This window comes from Momordica charantia (assembly GCF_013281855.1).
Source record: "Momordica charantia cultivar OHB3-1 chromosome 11 unlocalized genomic scaffold, Mcharantia_2.0 BLBB01000011.1, whole genome shotgun sequence".
NCBI lineage: Eukaryota > Viridiplantae > Streptophyta > Magnoliopsida > Cucurbitales > Cucurbitaceae > Momordica > Momordica charantia.
Window position 1 is genome coordinate 15,589,917 of NW_028275159.1, and position 21,342 is coordinate 15,611,258.

Sequence of the window (21,342 nt, forward strand, 5' to 3'; positions counted from 1 at the left end):
CAATGACAAGTAACCATGCATGGTCATAATGTCTAACAATAGAATTAGTGACATGTAACTCAACAACAATCACTAGGCGTTCACAAAACTAAAACTAACAATTTCTATACACACGAAGCAAAAATCAGCACACAACCATTCCATTAACATTCAATAACGCACGCACTCGCCCCCTGGTGCTACTTACACACTGTTATGCTCCTAGATTTTGCGTCAATTCAACACCTAATCAACAATAGACAAATAGAAATAATTAACACAAAATTTCCAGCCAACGAAATTCCATATAAGGGATCTTGCAACGTCTGTTACTGCAAAAATCGCCTTCGTCTAGGTGTGGGTAACTCCGTCCTAACTCGAATAAATGCGGGTTGCATAAAACGAGCTTCTAATGGTTATGGGTAGGCACCGAAAGCAAAAACTGCTGTTGTCCAAGCTATTTTATCAACACAAACTCACCAAATCGATACCCACTACGCCGTGTGCAGCAAGGACCCGCGCCGTGATTTCCGACCACCAAGGGAGACCGAACTCGCTCGCGAGGGGGATGCGTCACCGGAAAACGCCCCAAAACCGCACCCATGCCGCACCTCCACCACTACTGCTGCTGCCCAACACCGCGCGCACGCCGCTGCTGCCCGAAGCTGCGCGTCCGACGCCGTTCGATGCCACGCGCAGCTGCTGCCCGAAGCCGCGTGCCTGCTGCTACTCGAGTCACGCCGCCTGCTGCCGTCCACCGGAGATGGGCGTCGCTGAAGAGTGGTTCGGCGATGGAAGGAAAGACGGAAGAAGCAAAACGGGGGGAGGGGGGTGTATCACGAGGAAAATGGGTTTGGGGGGGGCTAGGGTTTTCTCTTCCCTTTTCTTTTGTTTTAAAACAAAAACCCGCTTGGGCTAAGGTTTTCCCCTTTAACTCTCTTTTGTTTTTTTCTTTTTAAATATGGAAGGCCTAGTTACCCAATTACTTTTTGTTAAAACAAAACAAAGCCCACAAACAAGATATTAGAATCTTATTTCCAACCTCCTTAAGCCTAATTATATCCCATAATAGAATTAAGTAATTGGTCCAACGACCCAGGACAAAAGCCAAAGAAGCGGACTCCTCGTTAAACAATAATTAAATAAGTACATACACGTCAATAAATCACAACAATTTCCGCAGCAGCTCAAAATAAAATTAAATGAAATATTTAAATTAAATTAAAAACATTTCTAAGAAAAGAGGCCCCGAGACTCGAGAGTAACCTAACCTGAGTAACGCGGGGCGTTACAAATCTTTTGGCTGAAGAATCTTCCAGTTGTTCCGACTTAGGTTTATCACAGATCTTGATCAAAGGAATTTCTGTTGGTATACTTTCTCCTATAACCTCAGTCTTCAAATAGAATTTCGCATCTGCAAAATGAGACTCAGCCTCCGAGAACGAGTTTGTATCAGCTTCAATTTTCTTAACGCCATCTTGATAAAATTTGAAACATTGATGCAGTGTGGACGTTATTACTCCATTTCCATGAATCCAAGGACGCCCTAATAATAACTTGTAGGTGGTCCTGGAATCTATGACTTGGAATAGAGTGTTAGCCTTTAAGTCCCCAATGCTGACGGATCATGCCAATTGCTCACTGACCACCTTGATTGAAGCCTTGAATCACTAGTTTACTATTTGATAACTCTTCCATCGAAATGCCTAGCTGCTTCATGGTTGACTTAGGCATTATATTGACAACTGAGCCATCATCAATAAGAATTCGGCCGACCTTTTGTTCCCGAATATATCCTGAGACAAATAACGGTCTATTATGGGGTTTTGACCCGAGCAACAAATCTTCATCTGTGAAGCCAATAGATGTACAACATGAAGCACATGTGTTTGCTTGAGAGACTGGAATGTCCGAATCTTTCAATACCTTAACAAGAGCATTTTTTACCTCTCGAAGAAGTGACAACAAATCACTTATATTGAAAGATGACATACCTTCTGACTTTGTCGTTGCTTCTATTGAACTTGTAGAAGCATTATCATTGTCAGTTACAGTGATAGTGTGACAGGCAACTATTTCAAAGATTTCCTCTTGATTATCATTAAGGAAACTCACTAGAAAGAAATCTTCCACAGTTATCATTTGTCGAGGTCGAGGAAGATATTTGTTCTCTTCCACGACCAGCTTAGGTTTCCTCAAACTTTTATTTCTTTCTTTCTTCTGAATTCTGCTTCTTCTTTTTTGGTCTCGATATAGGCGAGACTCTTTCTTGAAGCAATTTTGTTTTTGCTTCTTCCGACGAGTTACAAGAGTCCATTCTCCTTCTCCATCCTCTGTAAATTCGTCTTTTTCTTGGGAGTTCTTCCTATGAGCCGTATGTTGGGATGAAATGGCCATAGGTTCGAGGCTCCCAAATTGGATCCAAACCACTTCATCGTCATGAAATGAGATTGTGGACGACTGGTTGCCGGAACTTGGGATTATTGCACATAATTTGTTTGGGCCACTTCATCAAGATCCAGCTCAATTTTCTTTTCTCGAGCGAGCTTCAAGATTCGTTCTTTCAAAATGAAGCATTTTTCTATTGGATGACTAACGACTCGATGATATACACAATAGTTGAGATAATTTGTCCTTCCCATCTGTTCGGGTCGTTTGCATTCAGGGAGTTTTATGTATTGGGTATGCTGCCCTAAACTCGTAGTTTGTATTTGTGTAAAAACAAATGTATATTCAATAAAGTTTTATTCAATAAATTTGTTGTTGAATTCATAGCATTGCATTGTCCAAAATCCAATAAACTAAACATCCGAGGTTATTTTAGTGTAACCGGGACAGTATATGTATTGGGTATATATTTGATATACCCCTGATATACGAAGTATATATTTGATATACCCTGATATACAAGTGGATAATGTCCCGTGAATAACCTAAAGGGTCTATAGTATATGGATAAGGCTGGGTACCTTATCCTGGCAACACTATGGATACGACCCACTCTGTAAAGGTTACAGACGACTCGATCCAGGTCGTTCGTGTGGAGACATGCGAGTGGGGGTATCCTATACAATGAGTTTGTATAAGATCGGACCACGAAATAGCCAATCTTTAGATGTAACACCGTTAACTAATAGATTGTTGTTTCTTAGGATGACCAGGCAACTCATTCTCAATCCTAAGTGAGTTATGGACTCCTGCCCGTGAGGGCTCGTCCTTTGATCTGTATGGGTGAGAGTGGCCCGAGTTGCCGACTCAATATTCCTACCATTTTGGGGACAAGATCGAGTGGGGAGCTGGGAACATAACTTCACAAGATGGAATTTACTCATCTCCGACTTTAAGGAAGTAGATGAGTGTTCCCTTAAATGCTGACTTCGGGACTTGAACAAGGGGCCCCACCCTCTCATTGGCCCGAGAGGGACTTCCGGTTATTGGTCGAACCATAACCGAGTTGTACATTAGAGGAGCAGTGGTATTTAAGGAGTAAGATGTAACTCAGGGGTAAAACGGTAATTTGACCCAACTTGAGTTACAAGCACTCGTGAAGGATTGACTCGTCATTTATGGTCGTATATCCATGGACACGAAAACATTCTGTAGTGAGAAGAGTGCAACTGCGGGTCTTTAGTGGAGTGACCTGTAGTTAACGAATGTTGATTAACTCGGTCAATGAGTTTGACCGATTGATCTAGTATCGTTGGAGCTTCGGATCTGTAGGTCCATTAGGTCCCCTTGCTAACTCATAACAGGTAAAACAATGATCAAGTTTTTGGAAGAATTTGAACTGTTCAAATTTCTTAAGGGATTATATGTATATTGATACATTATAATATATAATTAATTCTAAATTAAAACTATATATTATGAGAGAAATTATTTGAATGAGATTCAAATAAAATTAATATGAATAAGATTCATATTAAAACTATAGGTTAAAAATAATGTGCATAAGATGTATATTAGAACCATAGGTTATAAGAGAGAATATGGTTTGATTAAATATTAGATATTTAATTAAATGTTAAATAATTAATTGTTAATTATTTAATATTACAATTTATTGATTAATTATTAATTTGATTAATAATTATTTAATATATTATATTTTAATTAATTAATATTTATCAATTATTAATTTTGATTAATAATTAATTATTAAACTCCTCTACAAATTTGCAGGGGAGTGGAGAGTTAATATGACGTGGGGAGTTACCCCACGTCATTATTCTTCTTTTCTTTTTGAGATTGCAGAATGGTTCTACAATAGTTATAGAACAGAAAAAGAAGAGAACTCTAAAAAAGAATCTCTCTCAAGCTCTCTCTCAATACTCCCTCTCATTCCAAACGAGGTGCTCCCACAAGCATTTTCTCGAAACCCAAGAGGATAGCAAGGAAGATCGTTTGGTGGTGTAGGTTGGGAAAATGGTGAAGAAACGTTCTTCAAAGGTATAAGTTTCCCTCTGTATTTTCATCTTGAATTTTTTGATTTTGTTTCCCAAATTTCACGAGCAACAGTCCGCTTCCGCTCCGGGATTCACATCCCTTCACTATGAGTCCCTTTTCCAGTAGTTGCTCTAACATATCTGCAAGGTCAGAATTTGGAAAAGGATAAACCTTTTCTTGTCTTTCTTCTAGAGATAGGCGACGTGTTACGTTTCCATCTTGTCGCTTTTCTATCTTCTTTTCTTTTTCTTTTCCTTTCGAGGAAAATTTGAGAGGTGTCATGTTAACGACCATAGATTCCTTTGTAGAACCCTTGGAGATCTTCTCTGTGCTTTTCATTTCCTTCTTCTCTTTCTTCACATCTGAGACTAGAGGCTCTTTATTACCTCTACTAGCAATACTTATCTCCATGTCATGAGCGCGAGTTGCTAATTCTTCAAATGTGCGGGGTTTTATCCCTTGAAGGATATAAAGAAGTCCCCAATTCATGCCTTGGGTGCACATTTCCACAGCAGATACTTCCGTTAGTTTGTCCTTGCAGTCAAGACTTAGAGCTCTCCACCGCTTGATATATTTGACAATCAGTTCACCTTTTCTTTGTTTGCAACTGGTGAGCTCCATCATACTGACGGTTCTCCTTGTGCTGTAAAAGCAATTCAAGAATTCTCTTTCAAGCTGTTCCCAAATCTCGATTGTTTCAAGTTCGAGATCAGTATACCAGTCAAAGGCGTTTACTTTCAATGTTCGGACGAACTGCTTGGCCAGTTGATCGCCTCTTGTGCCCGCATTCTCACAAGTTTCGACGAAGTGAGCAATATGTTGCTTGGGATTGCCATTTCCATCGAAATGCTGGAACTTTGGAGGTTGGTATCCAGTAGGCATTCTCAGATCATTAATCCTCTTAGTACATGGTTTAGAATACAAGAGGGAGCTTTGAGAAGGTCCGTCGTATTGCGCTCTGATCGTGTTCGTGATCATATCTTGGAGCTGCTGAACAGACAGCGAAGCGATCGAAGTGGAATATTGCGATTGATTTTCTTGAGCGATAGTCTTTCCCTTGTCATTTATTTTGAGAGCAGGGGTTTGACTCGACTCAGCAACATCTTTGTTTTCAATTTGATTCTTTAGGAAGCGATTTCATAGTCCCTTTCTTCCACCGTCTTCATCAGCGCAGCAAGTTTCCTTTCCATTTCAGCCATCCTTTCTTCCGTGCTGCTTGCATCGGCCATCATAACAGACATTCACATCGATTTCTGGAATTTTCTCCAACTGAACAAAGGGAGGAGCAGACTCGATGAACAAAGGATTCTCCTTGATAATGACCCGAACTTGAGTAGGTTTCTTCATCTGCTGCAGTATTTTCTTAGCAACAGCTGGAGGTGTTTGATCTTGTAACGACCCAGAAATTTCCGCTCACCTCTAGGTCACGTTAACTACCCAACTAATCAAATTTAACCCCGGCTATGACCTGCCAACTTCCTATGCACATAAACTTATAAAGTCAAGTCCCAATCCTCAGCAGATTAACGATAAACCAATCTCATGGAATAACATTCAACAACATTCATGAACCACTTCACGAGGCAAGTTATTATTCAATTTATGTGAATCTAAACAAATGGAATAAATCTCAAATAGGCACCTAACCCGAAGCAAATCTAACGACAAGGGAAAAAATCTCTCGAATATTTAAATGCAAATAAACCGTTTATTGGCCACAACATAAGGCCCTAACTAATGAATTAAACTAAATAGGAAAAACTAAGCAGCCTATGGTCCTCGCTTGTCAGGTCTCCTCCGTCCCATCACCCTGGTCACTCCCGAGTCCTTCACCTGAAACAATCATTGTAGAAAGGGGGGTGAGTATATGAAATATACTCCGTAAGTAGTCCTCACCAAGCACACACAAACATCATGCTCATAACCATAAAGGAAACATACATCGTCATGCTCTATCATATCAGTATGCGAACAACCATAGACATGCTTTGCTGGTACATTATATATTCATCCATAAACTTGCCTTATAAGACCCAATGCTAACCACAATCATATACAAACAAATACCGTCCACCTGGCTCTCCAACACCTCAAATACAACTATGTTCACCTCAGTTATTCGAGCTCTTCGAAACCATTCTTTTGGTAGTGTCGGCCCCTGACCATTTATACCCAGAGCCCCGACACTAGTGCATCGACCCTCGACCATTTAAACCCGAGGTCTCGATGTCTTACAATCTATTGGCCCTTGACCATTTATACCCAAGGCCCCAATAGTTCTCCTTCGGAAAGACTCCTCGCATCGACCCCCGACCATTTATACCTGAGGCCTCGACACTCATCTTTATCCAATATTGGCGTATCGACCCCCGACCATTTATACCCGAGGCCTCAATACCCAATTAGTGACGTATCAGCCCCCGACCATTTATACCCGAGGCCCTGACACTCACCCATTCACTTCATAATTTGTAAAACTCCACATATCGTTTCTAGCCTCCAACCAAGATTCCAGTACTAACCCCTTAATAACACCAACCACCACAACGCCTACCAACAACACCACCACTAGTATGATTTCAATGCATCTCACAACTCACCAACACATTTCAGCATGCTTCCACAACATAAATTCATTCTAATAGCAAAACAGTAAATCAATCATGCTTTCACAACATATTAAATCTTAACAACAACGCCACAGTGAGTTTAGTTGTAACGGAGCATGGTCAACAATTTTTAAACGACTGCAGTCCAACACAAATCACCCAAGCACACATTATCCAACATCCACAAACATTCAGCATTGCCAGATATAATAAAAACTCATAAAACATGCCAAACACTTCATATAGATTTCAGACAACAAACATCCCCACCATAATATTTATTTTAACGAATATTCCCTGCAAACACACATCATTCCACGACAGATCTCGGCAGCTCAACAAAACAAAGTTTCTACTATTATCACCAACGAACATTCAACACTACCTAGGCATACAAACCAACATAAACGAGAGTTATACCGCACGACATCGTATCAGAACCATTTTCAAACATCATAAATGGTACATCGACAAATAAATAATAAACACCAACACACGCACACACCCCTGTGCTACTTACTCACAACCGCTCCCTTAAATGTTGCGCCGACTCCACACCTAAGCACACCGAAACAGAAAATATAGCACATTAAACAACCTATTTGGCCTCCGAAATTCGACTCTAAAAGGATTCGAATGACACATTACCCCCAAACCGGCTTCGTATGGATGTGGGTCACCTAGATCTAGCTTTCCAAGGTGTGGGTAGCCTAAATCGAGCTTCGAACGAGCGTGGGTCGCCGCCAAACGTCCCAAAACACCGCTGTAACGTTTAATCTATGCCGCTGTTCCGTTGCTGTACGTCGTTCGCCGTGCGCCGCCGCGAGGAGGGGTCGCGCTGCCGCTGGAGCACCGGGAGTCGCCGGCCGCCGCGGTTCGAACGCTGCCACGGGAAGATTGCGCCGCTGCTGCTCAACCCGCGCGCAGAACCGCCGCCGTCGCACCACGTTGGAGGAGGGAGCCTCGCGTCACCGCTCGGAACCACCGGATCTGCTGCTTCACGCCGTCGATCGCCGCCTCTCGCCGCTCGTGGATCTGCCGCCGTCGATCGCCGCCTCCGCCGCTCGTGGATCTGCCGCCGCCGAATGCCGCTGTCCGTGGAGTCGATATGCCGCTGTCGCCGTCGGGGTTGCAGGAAAACGGGAATGGATCGGGGAGATAAAGAAGAACCAAAGAGGGAAAACGGCTAGGGTTGAAGGGAAAGAAGAAGAAGAAAGAAAAGGAACTTGGGGCTAGGGTTTTCTTTTCGTTTTGTTTTGTTTTAAAACTCATTTACCCCAATGGAGGCCCAACGCGTTCAAGCCCAAGAGGAAAGAAGTCCATCCCCCTTAAAACAAGACCCACCACACCGAGTCGGTAATTATTAATTTAAGTTGGAGTTTAGAGCCCGATAGTAAGGGTAACTTTAGTTAACGATCCATAAATTTAATTAACAATCAATTTAAAATTACTGAAAAAAAATCTCCCGATTCGGGACTAACTAACCTGAGGGACTCAGGGCGTTACAGATCTTCTCCTAACCGAATTTCTTTTGAACGACTACAGGTGATCGGTCCTATGTAAGAGGTGTTGCTTGAAGTAGAAGTACTTTTTGCAGAAGTTTTCTTAGATGTTATTGTTTCTTCTTTCTTTTTCTTGAGAGAAGTTTGAGCCTTGGGAAAGAGATGAGAGGTAGAGATGTCCCGCTGGGCGTGCCAATTTGTTCACATGAAATTTCTGGAGAAATTATATTTCGTGGAGTTGAACTTTTATATTGTTTGTATGTGTTGTATAGTGGATTCAATCTCTAATCTTTATCCTTTGATTCTTTCTCTCGAACTTGATGTGAAGATTGAGATGCTTGTTCTTGAATTTGGATCGAAGTTATATGTTCTTCGAAAGTTTTCAAGTCTTCAAGTTGGTTTTCGAATCTTCAAGTCTTCAGAGAGTCTTCAATTTAGTGTGAATTCTCCCAATTCTGAAATTCTGAACCTTCAAAATGAATGAGGTCCTCTCTATTTATAGTTTCCATAGGCTTTAATGGGCCATTGGGCTTGGATAATTTTGGGCCAAGCCCAATTCTTTAAATGAATTTATTTAAATTTAAATATTAATCCACTTTATTTCATAGTAAATTGAGTTTTGGGCCAAGTTTGTGAACCAAATCATTCCAAGCTCAATACTCATATGACCCAAATACATATTTTAAATGTCAATTTATGTTTAATTTTAATTTAGGGTTAATATATAATTAATCTCTAAATAAAATAGATAATGACGTGGCCGTTTATGATTGGCCTAAAATTCATGGTTCTACAATATTATAAGAATGAAAAGTTTAGATTCAAATTTGTTTTAAAAAAAAGTTTAGATTCAAAGATTTCACTAACTATTATGTTTAAAATAACATCAAATAGTCAAACTTTTAGTATATAAAATGTAAAGTTAATAAAAATATACCTCAGACAATTAATCTCCAAATTGTTGACTTTTTTAGATTGTATGAAATTGAAATTAAGACTTATATAAAATATATAACATTGAATATCAGTACATGAATTTATAGGAGAAATATTACCTAACGTATAAATTAAAAACAAAAACAAGCCTTGGAATTGCCAAGAATAATTAGACCATAAAGTTTCCACCAAATTATCTATTTTTTTTCTTTTCTTTTTTTATATTGACATATTTATATTAAAAAATTTGCAATTTCTCTTTTTTTATTCATTTTTTAAAAATTGACTTCATTGATGATTTGTTTTTTTTCCTTCAAAAATAAAATTCACAATTTTTTTTCTTTTTTAAAACTCATGAAAAAAAACAAATAGGAAAAATTATAGGAAAATCATGGATTATAAAAAAAAATAGAAATTACATTAAAAAAAAAACAAAAGCATAGACGTGCAGGCTCGAATACAGGCGACGAGGGACAGTGAGGCGAGGAGGACAGTGACGTGGGGCAAAAACAAATTACATAAAAAGAAACCAAAAGGGAAAAAAATAATTAAAAAAGGAAAAAAAAAAAAAGGAAATGGACACAGGCATAGAGGGAAGGTGTGGGGGCAGGGTGGGCTAGTGCATGGAAGTACAACCGGAGAAAAAGTGAAGTTCATGACTGTAAGTGCATTTATGTATACTAATACTGTAATATTAAAAGTTCGGGAGGGGGGGGGGTTAACAGCCCTAAGTCGGTGAGGGTCTATAACTCCGTTGTTAATAGTCCTTCGTATGTTAAAGATTGACGAGAGAAGTGGTTCTACATCTCGGGAGAGTGGCAGACCCTAAATGCTGATGGTGGTCGAATCTGCAAGGTCAGCACAAATTTTGGGGTTTAGGTAGGCCGCTTTATTTCCCCTCTTTCTTTCATCGTTTACCCTTAACTAAGGCACTAGTTCAACTTCGTAGGAGACACACCCAACAAAGTTCCTATTTACAATCAAGAGACACGGGCCATCCTTACTAGAGCCTCACGTATTGTCAAAACTGAGCGGCACTTGTATTTGTTCTTAACTCTACATAATTTGAAAGACTGTGGCCTCACTCTTCCAGTATTTAGAAGAGGTATCGTCCTTGTGCCCCTTCTTATTCACTTGGTCGTGGTAGTTGAGGTGCATGTTTCCGTGTCGTAGAAACTTCTCTGCTGGCAAACTTCATAAAAAGGTGCGATGAGGCGAGTTCCCATGGGGTGCTGAAGTATTTCAGAGCCTAGGGCAAAGGTCCTAGCATGCTTCTGAGGAAGATCGCGGTTCGCGTCTCGAACACTCATCTACCCGTGCCAAATCTTGGTCATGGGTCTACGTTTGAGATTCCTACCTCGTCATCGAGGATCCCCACTCTACTTATCGTCCTCCCCCATTATGAAGGAGGAGGTGCCGCAGGTGTTGGCAAACTTTGTGGCACTCGAAGTGGTGCAGATTGCTCTCTCCTTTTCTAATTTTAAGGGCCCCGATCTGTCCCCTCCACATCAATTTTTTGGGTGTCGGCCGGATCACCCATCGAGTGCTTCAGGGAATCGGACCCTCAACCGGAGGAGGTCAATGTGCAGACGAGGTACTCTCTATGTCCAATCATATTTTTGACACCATCATGGGCGATGCCCACATCCTTCGTCATTGGAAGATCTGACAACATACATGGTCCATGACTTAGGTGCTTTTGGATCCACCCTAATTTTTGGGGTTTGCTCAACGATGAATTCGACTACAACTTGGCCTTTAATGGCTATTCCAGTCTCGAAGGCGATATCGTAGTCGCTAAGTTCAAGTGCCCACTTCATTAATCTAACGGAGGTTTCAAGCTTATGGTAGACCTAACAGAGAGGGGAATTTGTCAACTCCGTGACTGAATGAGCTTGGAAATATGGCAAAGCCGCGAAGCTGCAGTAACGCGAGGACCAGAGTGAGCTTCTCTATGCATGGATATCAAGTTTCAACATCCGTTGTTGCTTTGTTTGTGTAATAGATGGCGCTTTGGCATGCCTTCCCTTGCTTTACCAAGGCCGACCTCACCGCCCTTTTTGAGACGGCTAGATGGAGGAAGAGCTTGTCTCCATAGATAGGTTTGGATAATAGGTGCACCGAGCTCAAGTAGGTTTTGAACTAGTTGAAAGCAACTTAGCACTTTGGCTTCCATTCGAGCTGTCCTCTTGTCTTTAGAACTTTAAAGAAAGGAAGATACTTATCTGTTGAAGGCTACTATTCTACCATTCAGGCACTAGAGTTTCTGCAAATTCTTTGGTGGTTCCAAGTCAAGCATATCATGAATTTTCTCTAGATTGGCTTCTATTCCTCCCTCGTTCACCATAAAACTAAGGAACTTGCCTGATGATACTTCAAAGATGCCTTTAATTAGTTGGGTTGAGCTTACTAAAGGCTTCTGTTAGGTCGGCGATATGCGAGCTCGTTTTCTTGCTTTTGACGAGCATATCATCAACGTAAACTTCTATATTGTAGTCTAGCTATTTTACGAACATCTTGTTGACCATGCGTTGGCAGGTCACTCCGACGTTCGTTAACCTGAAGGGCATTATTTTGTAGCAGTATCTTCAAAATAAATGTGTGAGCTTTCTTGACTTGTTAGTATCGGCAAAATATACTCACGTGTCCAATGAGTTCTTCCTCCTTTACTAGTTATCACGCCTGCATCTTGTTTATCCTTGTAGTAGCTTGGTTAGAGAGGCTTGTTGGTTGTCAGGATCATATCAAGTCTTCCATCTATAATTATCCAACATTGTATCAAGGACTTTGAAGTATTAGGAACAATGTGAAAAATAACTAAGTTAATTCAATATTTTCCGATACCTCATCCTCGTTATCTAAAGACATTGTTGATGTCTCAATGTTTTTTTTTTTTTTTTTTTTTTTTTTTTTTTTTTTTTTAACCTTGCAGCCGTCAACCATTCACTTAACTTTCTTATGACACACTTTTCACTTTTATCATGTTTACAATAAACCACTATTTCTGATTAGAAATCTGAAGTCTAAATATATGGTATGTAATCTAATATAATCGGTAAATAATGTAATTAAAAAAAACAACCTAATGTAATTTGTACAAATAATAGAAAAGAAGTTGAAATCAAAATTCTGGAGACCTTTAAAAGCTAATTTAATGTATTAAAAAAAACAAATAGGTCCTAGATGACATAATTTTCCCATTAAATTTCGAAAGGGAGATGGTGGTTCCTCCTCAATTCGATTTTTACTTTTACCAAATCTATGCAAATATTAAAATACTATATTGATTATGACAGAAAATCAATAAAAAAATATATAAAACGATGTTTAACTAATCCAAACTATGATTTAAAATGTATTTATTTAAGGCGGTTACTTTGAAGGGATGTGAATCCATGAATGAGAATAAAAATTTTCAATCCACTTGATGGTGTTTACTAGAATACAGGAATGAAATCAATTGGTATAATCCACCTCAAATGGAGAATAACTCCTAAAAAAGAATAATTTCATTTCTATCCTACCACCTCATCAATCACATTCTCCTCCCTTATTCCATGCTCACACTTTTTTCAATAATTATTTTGCCAGTTTTACTTTTACTCTCTCATCTATAAATTAAACTCAAACTCTTTTAATTATTATACACCTTTTCTATTTTTAATACTAATATTTTTTCGTCTAATAAGAATTTATACCATTTTTATTAGTTGATGTGATTTTATTATAAGAATATTATTAATTTATATTTAATTTATCAAGCATTTAATTTAATTTATTAATATCAAATAAAATAGAATTCTTTATTATTAAATATTATAACCATTAAATTATTAATGTTTATATTAATGATGGTTGTTCTAATAAAAGAAATATATTAATAATTGATATAATTTTAATTAAATTATTTATTATTTGTTAACATTCATATATTTGTTATAATAAAAATATTTACTGTCAATAAAATAGTAATCAAACAAATTAAAATTTATTATTATTTTAACTAAAAATAATATAAACACCTTTTTAGTTCATGTATATGTAATTAGCTAGAAATAATAAATTGGTATTATAGTCATTCTTATATATTTGAGGTTTTTTTAAATAACGTATTTTATATATAAAAAAAAGTATTACAAATTTAAGGTAGTTTTGAAAATAATTTCAAAAAGTAGAGTAGACAAACCGAGTACAATTGCCAGGATTTGAGATAAATTGCATACGGTCTACGTGTTTTCAGCATAAATCATAGTGTAAGACACGCAATCTAATGATGGATGTAGTTTACGCATAGCTGGAGCCACATGGTTGGCATGAAGAATTCGTGTGCACCTGGCTAAATCGTGGAGAATGTGTACGATTTTCTTTTTGTTTTTTTTTTTTGGAAAAGTAGAGATATTAAAAGGCAAAAAAAATGACCTCACAGCTCGAGGTCAAGGCACACAAACAGCGAGCCAGGGCCCTCCAACAAAACATAAAAAAACTTCCAAAAGCCAACACAAAACAGCCCAAAAACCCAAGCAAGGCAACAAAAACAACAATCAATCGAATAAATCTCAAGGCGAAATAACCATCCGCTGGCTAGACGAGCAACAACTACGAGGCCAAGTAGTACACCGAAAATAGACATCACTCTGAATAGTACGAAATAGGATGGACGGCGATCTAGAAGGTCCCCCATGGATCCATGCATTACGCTCCTTCCAAATATGATAAATAGTCGTTGACCAAGCCAGCTGCCACACCCGACGACGTGGAAAGTTGCCTGCACTAATGCGACAGACCCTGTAAAGGCCCAGATTTATGGCTCGGTTCACGAAGTAACGGTCCTATATAGCTTACTGAACCCTCCCGTTTAAAGTGATGAAAAATAATATTCTTCTAATGCAACATAAAAAGAATGGAGATACACAATAATAGAATAACTAGGAGATAAACCCCGCCTCAGTGGTCAGGTCTCCAATCAAGAATATAATCATTTTGACTCGTAATCCCAACATGACAGAAATTCGAAAAGCAGAAACAAATACCCATAAAGCAATAAGAGAAGGTGCCCTTGGCGTTAGCCCAATGTCTAATTCCCCTTTTTATTTCATAGTAGTGGAATCTTAACGATGTCTGCATTGCACGACATTATTCCCTAGCCTAACCGACACAGCTAGTGGTCCATTCCCTAGCCTAACCGACTTAGCTAGTGATCCCGTCTCAGTCAAACCTCCTCCACGTCATCACCACGGCCGGCCCGGTTCACACCTGAAACAATAAGGTAGAGGGGGGTGAGTACATAATTACTCCATAAGTAGCCCACTCTAACTAGACACCAGAACATGCTCGTAAACACAACCACATCAAGGACATTAGCAGAACAAACAGATAGGCAGCACGAGACAATAATAATGGATTAACAATACATACAAGCAACCCAACGCCTAGACTCCCGGGACCCCCACACTATGTTAGTACTCCAAGTCTAACTTTTCGAGGCGTAACGGCTCTTGACATTTATTCCCAAGATACCGACCTTTCTCCACAACGCTTGGTGCTTGACCTTGCCTTTTATCCCCAAGGTCTAGAACTGTTACCCTTTAGCACCCCCTTCACGTTAGTCCTCCGAGTCTAACTCCTCGAGTCGTTCTGGCCCTTGACATTTATTCCCAAGGCCCCAATACTTTTCTTCAGAACTTAAGGTTCGACCTTGCCATTTATTCCCAAGGTCTAGAACTGTGCACCAGTGCTTGACATTTATTCCCAAGGTACCGATGACTACCCGACGTATTGGTTCTTGACATTTATTCCCAAGACCCCAATACCCCTCCATTGAAACCTGATGTTCGGCCTTGTCATTTATTCCCAAGCCATCCACTCAAGCTTTGAATAACCATACGACTAACCAGCATCTTCAGTTCAGACACCTCACAGGTCAACAAACCACTAACCCGACCCGTCGCTCGTGTCAGTCCCCACTAACCTTCCAAGGTCAACCTATAATTAAGTCTTCCACACTTCAATTCACAACTCAAATTTCTTTTACCAGCAAACTCTCCTTCGTACCAACAATACATCAATTCATCAGCTTCCAACAAAATAAGATAAAACTATATGACGGCTATCAACACATGCATTTCGTCCCCGACACGTTTACAACGTCATGGTTTAGCTATTTCCAAGTACAATAATCAGGACCAACCAAACACAACCAACAACACGAAAACATGAATTCTCATAATGTCTAGCAATGAAACGACAACACGTAACAACTTCCAACTACAATAATCCGGCCCAATCAAGCACAACCAATAACAAGAAATCATGAATTCTCATAATGTCTAGCAATGAAACGACAACACGTAACACAACGATAATTACTGTGAGTGCACAACCACGGCTAACTTTTTTCCTAATGCACGAAATAAATTATTTCAATTAAAAATCATCACCAAAACCATTCAACTAACTAAAAATCAGCACCAACGCCATACAACTAAATAAAAATCAGCTCCAAAATCCCTTCAACTAATTAAAAATTAGCACCAACATCATACAACTACATAAAAATCAGCACCAAAATCCATTCAACTAAATAAATAAATAAATAAAAATCAGCACCAAACCATTCCATTAACACAAGGTAACACACGCACTCGCCCCCGGGCTACTTACACATTGTTATGCTCCTGTATCCTGTGTCAACTCACCACCTAAACAACAATAAGCAATGAAGTAATTAATATAAAATTTCCAGCCATCTAAATTCATCCTAAGGGATTTTGCAATGTTCATTACCGCAAAAATCGACTTCGTCTAGGTGTGGGTAACTCAGGCCTAACTCGAATGGTTGTGGGTTGCGTAAATCAAACCTCTAATGGGTATGGGTAGGTGCCAGGATCGGAAACTGCTGCTGTCCGGACTAATTTAGCAGTAAAAATTCATCAAACGATGCCCACGACGCTGCGCGCAGCAAGAACCCGCGCCACGACCTGCTGCTGTAAAAACCCACGCCCACTGCTGCTGTCCGAACGCCGTGCACCTCCGCCGCTGCCCGGAACCCGCGCGACGCTGCTGCCGACGCCCGTGCACCGCTGCTGCCGCCGTCACCCACGCGCAGCTGCTGCCTGTTGCTGCCGATGCCGCACGCCGCAGTTGCCCGAAGTCGTCGCCGCCGTCGCCTGTCGCGCCACCCGCTGCGCCGTCGCCTACCGTTGCTGCTGTCAAGTCGCCGGTGGTCGCCGTCCGTCGAGTGTTTCGGTGAGGGTTGGGGCGCTGGTAAAAGAAGCAACACGAAAACTAAAATAGGGAGGGGAAGAAGAGGCTCACGAATGGGGAGGGATGTTGGGGGCTAGGGTTTCCTCTTACCTTCTTTTTGTTCTTTTTTTTTTACAAGAAGGGGCCCACTTGGGCTAGGCCCTTTTCTCCTTCCCTCTTGTTCTAAAACAAGAATGGCCCACTTACTTAGATGCTCAAATTGGGCCCAACGGACTGGAACAATTATAGAGAAAGCAATTTCCTCGTTACATAATAATTGGATACGTAAGTACACTTCAACACTATAACAATAACCACGGCGGCTCGAAATAAAATGAAATGAACAATGAAATTAAATAAACAGAAATTTCTAAGAAAAAAAAGGTTCGGGGACTCGAGATAACTAACCTGAGTAAGGCAGGGCGTTACAGACCCAATCAAGCTTCAAGGACCAATCTCTAATAGTATGCGAAGAGTCTCACCAACAAATCATAGCACCCCAAACATCCATACTAAATGGGAACTCAAAAAACAAGTGATCACGAGACTCCACCACAACCGCACACAACACACACCAGATAGGAATAGAGGAGACCCAATGCAGCCTGTCCCTAGTATAGGGCCGATCACGAATCGCCAACCATGCAATAAAAGAGTGTTTGGGAATATAACCCCCAAACCATAACAACTGAAACCAAGGGACCCGCACGCTACTCGGCCAGATCACATCCTAAGCACTAGCCACCGAAAAAATACCCGAAGCTGTAGGGGTCCCGATAAACAAGTCCTCCCTCCCAATGGAGGGAGAAATAGCAACAATAACCTGGTAAATCTCACTCAGATCAGACGAAAATAGTGGCCACCTGTAAACACCACCAGGGAGGAGAAAATCAAAGACTCTAGCCTGAGAAGAACTAGGAGCATCATAAATCATACAATCACCATACTGGGTAAAAATAGACCCACCAGGTAATCAGGCATCATGCTACACAAAGCACCGACACCCATCCCCCACAGAAACCCTAACCAAAGGCCAAAAATGATCGCGTACCTTCAGAATATCCCTCCAACACCATGAGAACCGCGAAGAAACTATGACAGTCTAGAAGCACTGCCCACTTAATATATAAGCATCCACCCAAGCAACCCAAAGAAAACCTGCCCTCGTAAGCAAGAGCCAAAGAAGTTTCATAATAGCAGAACAATTCCAAGAAGGTAAATGATGAATGCCTAAACCCCATTTCGCTCAACGGTAAACAAACTTGAGACCACGCCACCTTCGCCCATGGAGGAGCATCCACACACCCCTTACACAAGAAGGACCGTAAGATACTATCCCATCTCATGAATAACCTGGCTAGGTAGAATAAAAACACTCATCCAATAATCATGGAAACTCTGCGAGACAGAGCGAATAAGCTGCAACCTGCCCGCATAAGAGAGCACCTGAGCTACCAACTCTGAATCCGTGACGTAATGCACTCCGATAAAGGCTTTCAGTTAGAATAGGAGAGACGCTGTGAAAGAAAGGGCACCTCCAAATACCGAACAGGTAAGATATCAACAAAGAAGCCAACCGTAGCTGTTAAAACCTCCACATCAGGCAAGGGGAAGCCTGCACCAAAAAAAAAAAAAAAAGAGCTCTCCCCACAATTCGCCCTCAATCCTGACAAGTCCTCAAAGGAAGCCAAAGTATCTTTGACAAAAGTCAAAGAATCAATATCACTTGTTGAAAAAATAATCAAATCATCAACAAAACAAAGATGGGTCAAACCAATCCGCTCATACCTCGAGTGAAACTGAAAGTTTGGAGGAGGCCGATTCAACAAATGTGATAACACCTCGATAGCCATAACGAACAGATAAGGAGACAGTTGATCACTCAGTGTTAACCCACGCTATCCAGGAAAGAACCCCTCAAAGGCCCCATTCAATGTGGCCAAAAACATAGGGGAAGTTATGCAGGCACAAATCCAGTTCACAAATCAACTTAGAGTACAAATAACTAACAGAAGCCCAAAAATAAAGTCCCAGTGGACCGAATCCTAAGCCTTCTGGAGGTCAACCTTCAACACACAATGAGGAACTCCCTTATTAAGATGATAACCCCAACCAGTTTCTAACAAAGCAAAATGTTATCAACAATACTCCACCCTGGCACAAAAGCTGACTGATTGGGACTAATGAAAGAGGGTAACCACACCTTCAACCTGTTAGCTAGAATTTTAGTAATACATTTGTACAATACATTACAACACGAGATCGGTCTACAGTCACCCAACCCAACAGGATTAAGGACCTTCGGAATAAGAGTAAGGGAAGTAGCATTAACCCCTTTGGGTAAGATAGAATACTCAAAAAAATGAAGCACAACCTTACAAAAATCATCCCTCACAACACTCCAGGCCGCCTTAAAATACCCCACAGAAAAACTGTCAGGCCCTAGAGCTTTGGCACTATTCATAGAAAATAAAACCTCACGTACCACCGTAGACGTTACAGGCAGGCATAAGGCAACAGAACACTCCTCTGGCCACGTGAAGTCCACAATATCAGAGAGTCGATCAGTAAGGTTTTGATAATCCAACGACTCCGTAACCAGCAAGTTAAGATAATACCCAACTGCTATCGTCGCAATCTCCCCTTGATCAGTTGTCTGACGGTCTGAGGCATCAAGCAAAGAAACAATATTATTACGCATCACCTGGCTTTTAACAACCCTATGGAAGAAGGCAGAGTTCTAATTCCCTAACGACAACCACTGGACTCGAGATTTCTAGCAAAGAGAAGCCTCCTCTCTCGAGGCCAACCCCCAAAACTAAACCACCACCCTCCGCTCCTCCTATTGTAATCGAGTAGAATACAGGTCACCCAACAGCACAGCTTGGGTCGAAAGCATCCTAGCCCTTGCATCCACCAATCCCCTCTGAGGAGCAGAAATGGACTCACTGAAGTCGCGACGAAAAATGGGCTTGAGTTGTTGCAAATTATTAACAAAAGCCACAATATGGGAAACACTTGAAAAATGCATCCACGAAGCACAAACAGTCAACAAAAACCGCTCATGAGAGACCTAACGATCAAAGAAATGAACGAGGGAGGCCGCCTCAGAGAAGACACTCCAACAAACATCACGAGGGGACAATGATTAGAAGCCTCCCACTCCTTAACCTGCACCTCGACCACCGACATGGAGACTAACCACCTCCCATTAACAAGAACATAGTCAAGACATTTTAAAATCAAAGCATTCCCCTACTGCCTATTCGATCACGTAAACTAATGACCAGAGACCTTTGCCTCCACCAGATCCGCCTGTAACAAACGCATTATCAAAAGCAACCATATCTGCCAACGTCACTGTAACGCCCCCGAATTTCGCTACGTATAACGGGATAACATCACTATAATACCTACTCACCCCCTCCCATTAAAGGTAATGTAAAGTGTAATGCCCTCGAAATTACAACCTAAAATATTGAGATAATGCGATCATTCCCCCTGTTCATTCCCCTTCGAAGCGATAACATGAATCAGTTAATTTAAAGATAATCAGGGGCTCATAGCACAACCAATTCCTAAAAAGTTCATGCCTGCCTTAGTGGCTAGCAATCCAAATAAAAGAAAACAATCATTTGGTCCAGTAATTCAAAGTACACCAGTGACTCAATAATAACAATATCTACAAAACAATAGTTCGCCTAAGAAAAATTAATAGAGAAAAGAAAGACGTCTTGTGAGTCAACCCAATATCTAGTACTCCCATAACAATAAGTTTCTAACGCTGCTAGCAATAAACTGCAGTTTCCGCTATCATAGCCAAACGCAACTAGTGATCCCTCCTCGGTCAAGCCTCCTCCACGTCATCACCGCGGGTGGGGGCCTGTTCACATCTAAAACAGTTAAGGTAGGGGGTGAGTATATAAAATACATCGTAAGTAGCCTTCCCTAACTAATCACAACAGCATGCTCATAATCACAGCGACATCAAACACAATAACTAGAAAAAATCAAGCAACAAGAGAAAATAATAGTAGATCAACATTTCCATACAAGCATCCAAACGTCGGGACTCTCGGTGTAAAGGCCCAGATTTCTGGCACGTTCCACGAGGTAACGGCCCTATAATGCTAACTGAACCCTCCCATTTAAAGTGACGAAAAAAGTAATGTTCTCCCAATGCAACATACAAAATGAAGGTACACAATAAAAGAATATCCAGGAGATAATACCCGCCTCAGTGGATAGGAATCCAATCAAGAATATAATCATTTTGTCTCGTAATACCAAACACATCAGTAATTCTAATAGTAAAAACAAATACCCATAAAGCAATAAGAGAAAGTGTTCTTGGCGTTAGCCCAACGTCTAATTCCCCTTTTTATTTCATAGTAGTGAGATTTTAACGATGTTCACATTGCACGACATTATTCCCTAGCCTAACCGACACAGCTAGTGATCCCGCCTCAGTCAGACCTCCTCCACGTCATCACCACGGTTGGCCCGGTTCACACCTGAAACAATAAGGTAGATGGGGGGGTGAGTACATAAATACTCCGTAAGTAGCCCACCCTAACTAAACACCACAACATACTCGTAATCACAACCACATCAAAAGAACAATTGCA

General features: G+C 40.6%; 1 pseudogene; it reads right to left on the reverse strand.

The window, feature by feature from the left end:
* Positions 1-2,459: 2,459 nt before the first annotated feature.
* On the reverse strand, positions 2,460-19,415 carry LOC148208195 (uncharacterized; annotated as a pseudogene).
* Positions 19,416-21,342: the final 1,927 nt, after the last annotated feature.